This window comes from Alexandromys fortis, unplaced genomic scaffold (assembly GCF_014885135.2).
Source record: "Alexandromys fortis isolate MF-2015 unplaced genomic scaffold, M_Fortis_MF-2015_v1.1 scaffold_52, whole genome shotgun sequence".
Lineage (NCBI taxonomy): Eukaryota > Metazoa > Chordata > Mammalia > Rodentia > Cricetidae > Alexandromys > Alexandromys fortis.
The window spans coordinates 4,926,481-4,932,185 of NW_026067929.1; the positions used below are offsets into that span (position 1 = coordinate 4,926,481).

The 5,705-nt window shown below is 50.3% G+C and overlaps 1 protein-coding gene and 1 long non-coding RNA gene across 3 annotated transcripts in view; one reads left to right on the plus strand and one right to left on the minus strand.

Annotated features, from left to right (window-relative positions):
* Cmbl (carboxymethylenebutenolidase homolog) overlaps positions 1–4,448 on the minus strand; it is an 18,033-nt gene extending 13,585 nt beyond the window's left edge. The window contains exon 1 of one of the 2 annotated variants that reach the window (XM_050144784.1): positions 4,283–4,448. The gene's annotated coding sequence lies outside the window, so the exon portion shown is untranslated. Of the gene's footprint in view, positions 1–2,345; positions 2,442–4,282 lie in introns of those variants that run through there. The other variant, XM_050144786.1, reaches the window with a different exon arrangement.
* Positions 1–5,705, plus strand: part of LOC126503243 (uncharacterized) — a 9,118-nt gene that overhangs the window by 1,579 nt on the left and 1,834 nt on the right. Inside the window, exon 2 of the long non-coding RNA XR_007592227.1 lies at positions 1,557–1,609. This is a non-coding gene — a long non-coding RNA (uncharacterized lncRNA). The remainder of the gene's footprint in view (positions 1–1,556; positions 1,610–5,705) is intronic.

Consider the following 5,705-nt stretch of genomic DNA (forward strand, 5'->3'; position numbering starts at 1 on the left):
TTTTTTTTTAAATATTTATTATTTATTATGTATACAATATTCTTTCTCTGTGTATGCTTGCAGGCCAGAAGAGGGCACCAGACCTCATTCCAGATGGTTGTGAGCCACCATGTGGTTGCTGGGAATTGAACTCAGGACCTTTGGAAGAGCAGGCAATGCTCTTAACCGCTGAGCCATCTCTCCAGCCCTGTTGTTGATTTTTAAAACAGGGTTTCTCTCTGTAAAAGCTCTGGCTGTCCTGGGAACTTGCTTCGTAGACTAGGCTGGCCTTGAACTCCCAGGGCAGATCTCAGTGAGTTTGAGGCCAGCCTGGTCTACATGCTGAGTTCTAGGACAAGCAGAGCTACATAATGAGACCCTGTCTCAAAAATCACAGACACATAATAGGGTTGTGGGGAGGTAATACTGGCCTATATCTGTGGTTCTCAACCATCCTAATGAGTCAGGAAAAGTCCACCCTATACACTTTCTGGGAAGAGGAGGAATCTTCCAAACAAGACAGAAGTAAGCAAGCAAGCGGGCTGAGCAAGGCAAGGGGAGCGAGCTGGTAGACAGCATTCCCCCATGCCTCTGCTTCAGTTCCTGCTTCCAGGCTCCTGCACTGAGTTCCTGCCTCGACTTCCCTCAGCATTGAATGGTGATGTGAAGGCATAAGCCAAACAAACCCTTTGCTGTCCAGCTATCTTTTGGTCATGGTGTTTGATCGCAGGAAGATTACAAGCTGGCGTGGAAGCCAGTCTGGGTGAGAGACCCTATCTCAAAACAAAAGAGAAAAAGAAGGAAGGAAGCTGGTTCCAGGAGCTGCTTTCTGACCTGTGCTTGGTTGAGAGGACCCAGGAGAGGCTAGCCTCTCCAAGGCCACTGGTAACGGGCTCTTTTGACTTGAGCTCCAATTACAAAAGGAATTTTTACATCCAGGAGTGCCAAGTTTTTTCTCCCACAGAATGCGGTAGAGCCAACATAGGCCCAAGAATGTCATGTGTGGAAGGCTGGAGTCCTGCCCGCCTCTTTCACATGGTCTCAGCTCCCGAGCCCAGCCTGTGAGGCCGGAGCCAAGTGTACTCTGGACAGAGCAGGCAGCTTCTACACGATCTGGCCTGTTGGGGTCCAGGCTAAGAATCGGGAAGGTGTGCCTGACCCTCGGCAGCCCATGTTTTCTGGGTCTGTCTGCAGGAGTTTTGCTTTGTCCCATGACACATTTTCTAAAAGACAGAGTTCAGGATAAAGTAAAGGCCTCACTCCCATACAGACTAGCTAGTCACAAGAATCAAAGGATTTGGGTGGGGACAAACCGCAGGACTCCAGACTTCTGAGCTTAAAGGCAGCACAATGTACTTCTCAATTTTATTACTAAAGCGAGAAAAACACAAGGTGACCTTTACAGTCAGCTTAAGCAAAATTATGCACCGGGCGCTTTACCTTATCATCTTTGGTCCTGTGGTGAAAAGAGCCAGGAATATTTCCCCAGGCCTTTGTCTTTACTACAGAGATACTGTGGAGTGCCAGGGCATTCCTTCACGTCCTTGCTTTCGGCTATATTCACTTCTTTTTTCTAGAAGGCCACCTTGTGTGAAGAACATTCTGTACTCTGCCCCATCCATAGTACACAGTAAGTTCTCACCTGGGGTGACGGGAAAGTGGGGGATGCGCTAACTGTCTGGAGTGCATGCTCCCCATGAAGGTGGGATGAAGCTCACATGGATACAAGCTTTCTTCACAAGGAAGGGAGGAAGGAGATTAATTGTGTAACAAGCAGGACGTAAGTTAGAAGTTTATCAGTCTACCAGTTACCCATGACCTAGAATTGCAAAATGACTCAGATACACAGAATAGGGCTGGACTCCAAAGAGCCAGAGAGTGAGCCAAAGAGGAAGGACATTTTGCACTGAAGCAAGGCCTCTTCTGCACGGGAGCGGAGGGTTCCTGTACCTCCCATATAGGGATAGGCTCATTGACTCTGTGTTTGAGGACACACCCTTAGATCAGGCCCGTAGTTGCCACTGGTAGAGCCTCCAGAACTCAGGGAGCTCTTAGTGGCACCTGGAAATATTAGGACATTCCTTATGGAGGACATTCTTTGGCTAGAGCTACAGTGGCTAGCAGCACAAAGTGCTGGCTTCCCCATAAACATTCACGGAAGGCACTGCAATCATATAAATCTCTTGCAGCAGGACATTTGTTGCCCCTGCAAGCCTGCCTCTCACAGGCAAATTCCTCTGTAAATTACCAGCCAAAAGACAAGGTGGGCTGGGTGTATCACTCAGCTGGTGGGGTGCTTGTCTGGCAAGCACAGAGCCCTGGCTCCAATCCCCAGATCTCCCAAAATACAGCATGGTGGCACAGACCTGTAATCTGAGCACTTCGGGATGGAGAGTGAGAAGTTCGGGGGTTGTCCTTTGCTACTTCGGGAACTTGAGGCCAGCCTAGGCTAGTGACCCTGTCTTTAAAAATAAAAACAAGTCACTTGTGATTTCGAATGCCAGTGGGATTTGCTGAAGGAGGCAAAGACAGGAGTTTGAGGCCAGCCTGGGCTACTTGTTTAGCTGGGCAGTTGTGGCACACCTTTAATCCCAGCATTCTGGAGGCAGGGGCAGGCAGATCTCCGTGAGTCTGAGGCCAGCCTACTCTACAGAGTGAGTTACAGGACAGCCAGGGCCATACAGAGAAACTCTGTCTTGAAAAGTGTGTGTGTGTGTGTGTGTGTGTGAGAGAGAGAGAGAGAGAGAGAGAGAGAGAGAGAGAGAGAGAGAGAGGAAAAAACTCAGAGGATTCCTGTTGTAGGTGTGATATGCAAATTTCAAGGGCTTCTTCAGCCCAGCCAAGAGCTCATCCCTACATCCCTCATCCCTCCAAGGGCTCCCTCATCCCTCCAAGGGCTCCCTCATCCTTCCAAGGGCTCCATCAGCCCCTCCAAGGGCTTCCCATGTCTCATTTCTCACAGGCACCTCTCTGGGGTCTTCCTTTACTAGATATAAGTCTGTGCGTTCTGACTTTGTTGAGCCAGCTAGGACATCTGTCTCCTCTGTCATGACAAACACAAAACATGTTTATTTTTACACCTGCCTGGAGAAACCTTTTGTGGGAAACAGTCTTTTAGCAGCAGAACTCAGTATCACGTCCCCCCTGGAGTCAGACAGGTCAGTAAACCATGTCGGAATGTGAGCTTCCTGACTTCATAATATTTAAGAATATGTATAGATCAGAAGTCAGATCACACAATGAAGTTGTCCAAAAGAAATGGGGAAAAAGAAGATTAGCAAGCTGAAGGCACAAACAGGATTGCAAAAGCAATGTCTACAAGACAGGGCTCGGGATGCATTTGATTTTGTAGATAGTTGCTATTTAACAGGGAGGCCTTGGCAGTTTGCCAGGTCAAACGTTGCAGAAACTCCACTGCTCTTGATTTTGAGTCCTGCCCTAGGGAAGGCAGAGCCAACTCTTAACCTTAGGTGATTCCGCTGTCCCTTTTCCAAGTACTTAGCTTTCCTGACCGTGCCAGCGGTTTGCAAAAGGTCTACTGTTTGGATGGCAGTAGAAAGAAAGTTAAGGTAAGAGGCACGTAGCAACCTCTTTAAACATGCCAATCAGCCCTGCCTTTGGCCTGTTCTCTGACTGCTGCAGGCCCGGCAGGCTGTCCCGGGCGTGTAAGCGTGCACAGGGCTCCTTTCTGACTCTCCTGTTTTAAATGGGCTCTGAAAACAACAGGTGGCCTTTTCTATCAACAAGTGGATATAAACTGCATCAGCCAGTCTCTGCAGCCTGGGCCAGACCCAGTGGCCATGCAGTGTAAAACCGCACTGTCTGTCCTGGCAAGACTGACCCGCCATCTAGGATGTCGGATTCTCATATGACAGCACCTCTTTGCAGCACAGAAGATCTTCCAGACGTGGGTACTGATTTTGATGCAAAGGTGCTGTTTGTTCACGGTTCCATCTTCACAAAAACCATACAATCAAAAGACCCAGCCTAAAAATAGTATTTAAGGGGAGGGAGAAAGTTTCCTTGGGAACACAAGTTGGTCTACAGGCTCTCAGCTGTTTTAAAAGCTAACATCTGAACACCTACATGAAAGTATACTCAGAAGTAAAGGGTGGCTGCCTAGGTCTGAATCAGGGTGTGGCCCCTGCCTTTTTGCAAGGACAAATATACAGTCATGAGAGTTCACTTTGGAAAGCGGACTTGGAAAGTGCCTCACCTCTACACCAGCAAAAGCCCTTTGCTTTAATGCAAACCCACGCACAAGGTCCAGCAGGCTTGTTGGTCCCCAGCGACCTGCACCTACCTTGTCTAGTGGTGAAGAGAGAGGCAGGCAGCGGGAGACAGACACCCTGGAGCTAATTGCGAGGGGAGGGACGTGCAGAGGGAGGGAGGAGCCTCGTCCAGCACGGGAAGTGGACGCGGTGACGGGCGGCCCGGTGACCTGTATTCCGGGGGAAAGTCTGAGCCAAGGGAGCTGGGGGAGGAGGAAGAGGAAGGGGAGACCTGAAATCGGAGGGGGGGGGGGGGGGGGGGGGGGGGGGGGGGGGGGGGGGGGGGGGGGGGGGGGGGGGGGGGGGGGGGGGGGGTCTGCAGACCGCGAAGGGGCTTGCTCTGGGATGGAGGCAAGAGGGCGGGGTGGGAAAAGAGGTGTTAGGAGGAAAGCAAGGGCCTGAGGAGACGGAGGAGAGCCTGGGATGCTGCCCGGTGCCTGTCTGCTGGGACCTGCGCTTCTCGGTTGTCAATCACAATCAGGCTATGTCAAGGAATAAGCTACTATATTTGTGTACTTAACCCCCACGTCCACGTTCTCTTCCTGTGACTCGGGTCACTGTCTAAGGAGGAAGGAAAGTAGTTAAAGAAAACCCCGAGAAAAGAAGATGGAGTGGGTAGCGGCTTCCTGTTGCCCCAACCTTCCCCCAACATCCCCAAGCAAAGGCAACGAAACCGTGTTAATTTTCTTGTGCGCGGCGAAGATGGCACGCTGGCTCGTGACCTTGCTCTGGGCAGCCCCGTCTTTAAGACAAACAAAAAGAGCCCCGAGAGCAGGTGTGTCTCTGCTGAGAGAGGTGACTCAGCAGAGATCCCTGAGCTCCGTTCAACACCTCAGGTGGGACAGGATTGTTCCTCTGTTAAGAACTGTCAAAAGCCAGCACAGTGGAGGGGAGGGTGCCCTTCCTCAGTTTTCCACTAAATCAAATTTTTTTCTCCTCAGAAAGTGTGTGTGTGTGTGTGTGTGTGTGTGTGTGTGTGAGGGAGGGAGATTTACTTGGGTTTGTTTGTTTTGTTTTCATTTTTTAACTTTGTGTACGGGTATTTTGCCTGCACGTGTGTCTGTGTGCCTGGTGCCCCTAGAGGCCAGAAGAGTGCAGTGGACCACCGGGACTGGAGTACTAGACAGTTGTGAGCCCTTGTGTGAGTGCTCAGAACCAATCCTGTGTTCTCTGGAAGAACCACGAGGGCTCTTGACTGCTGAGCCATTTTTTCCAGCCTCTGTTTGTTCGTTTTTTTCTGAGACAGTCTCCCTGGTTGTCCTTGAATTTGCCATGAAGCCTTTTCTGGCCTTGAACTCTTGATATTCCTGTGGCGTGGCAGCCTCCCAAGTGCTGGACCAGGTGTGTGTGTTACCACACAAACTATATGACTTTTCCCTCTTCTCTTTTCTTTAAAATCTCTCTCTCTCTCTCTCTCTCTCTCTCTCTCTCTCTCTCTCTCTCTCTCTCCCCCTC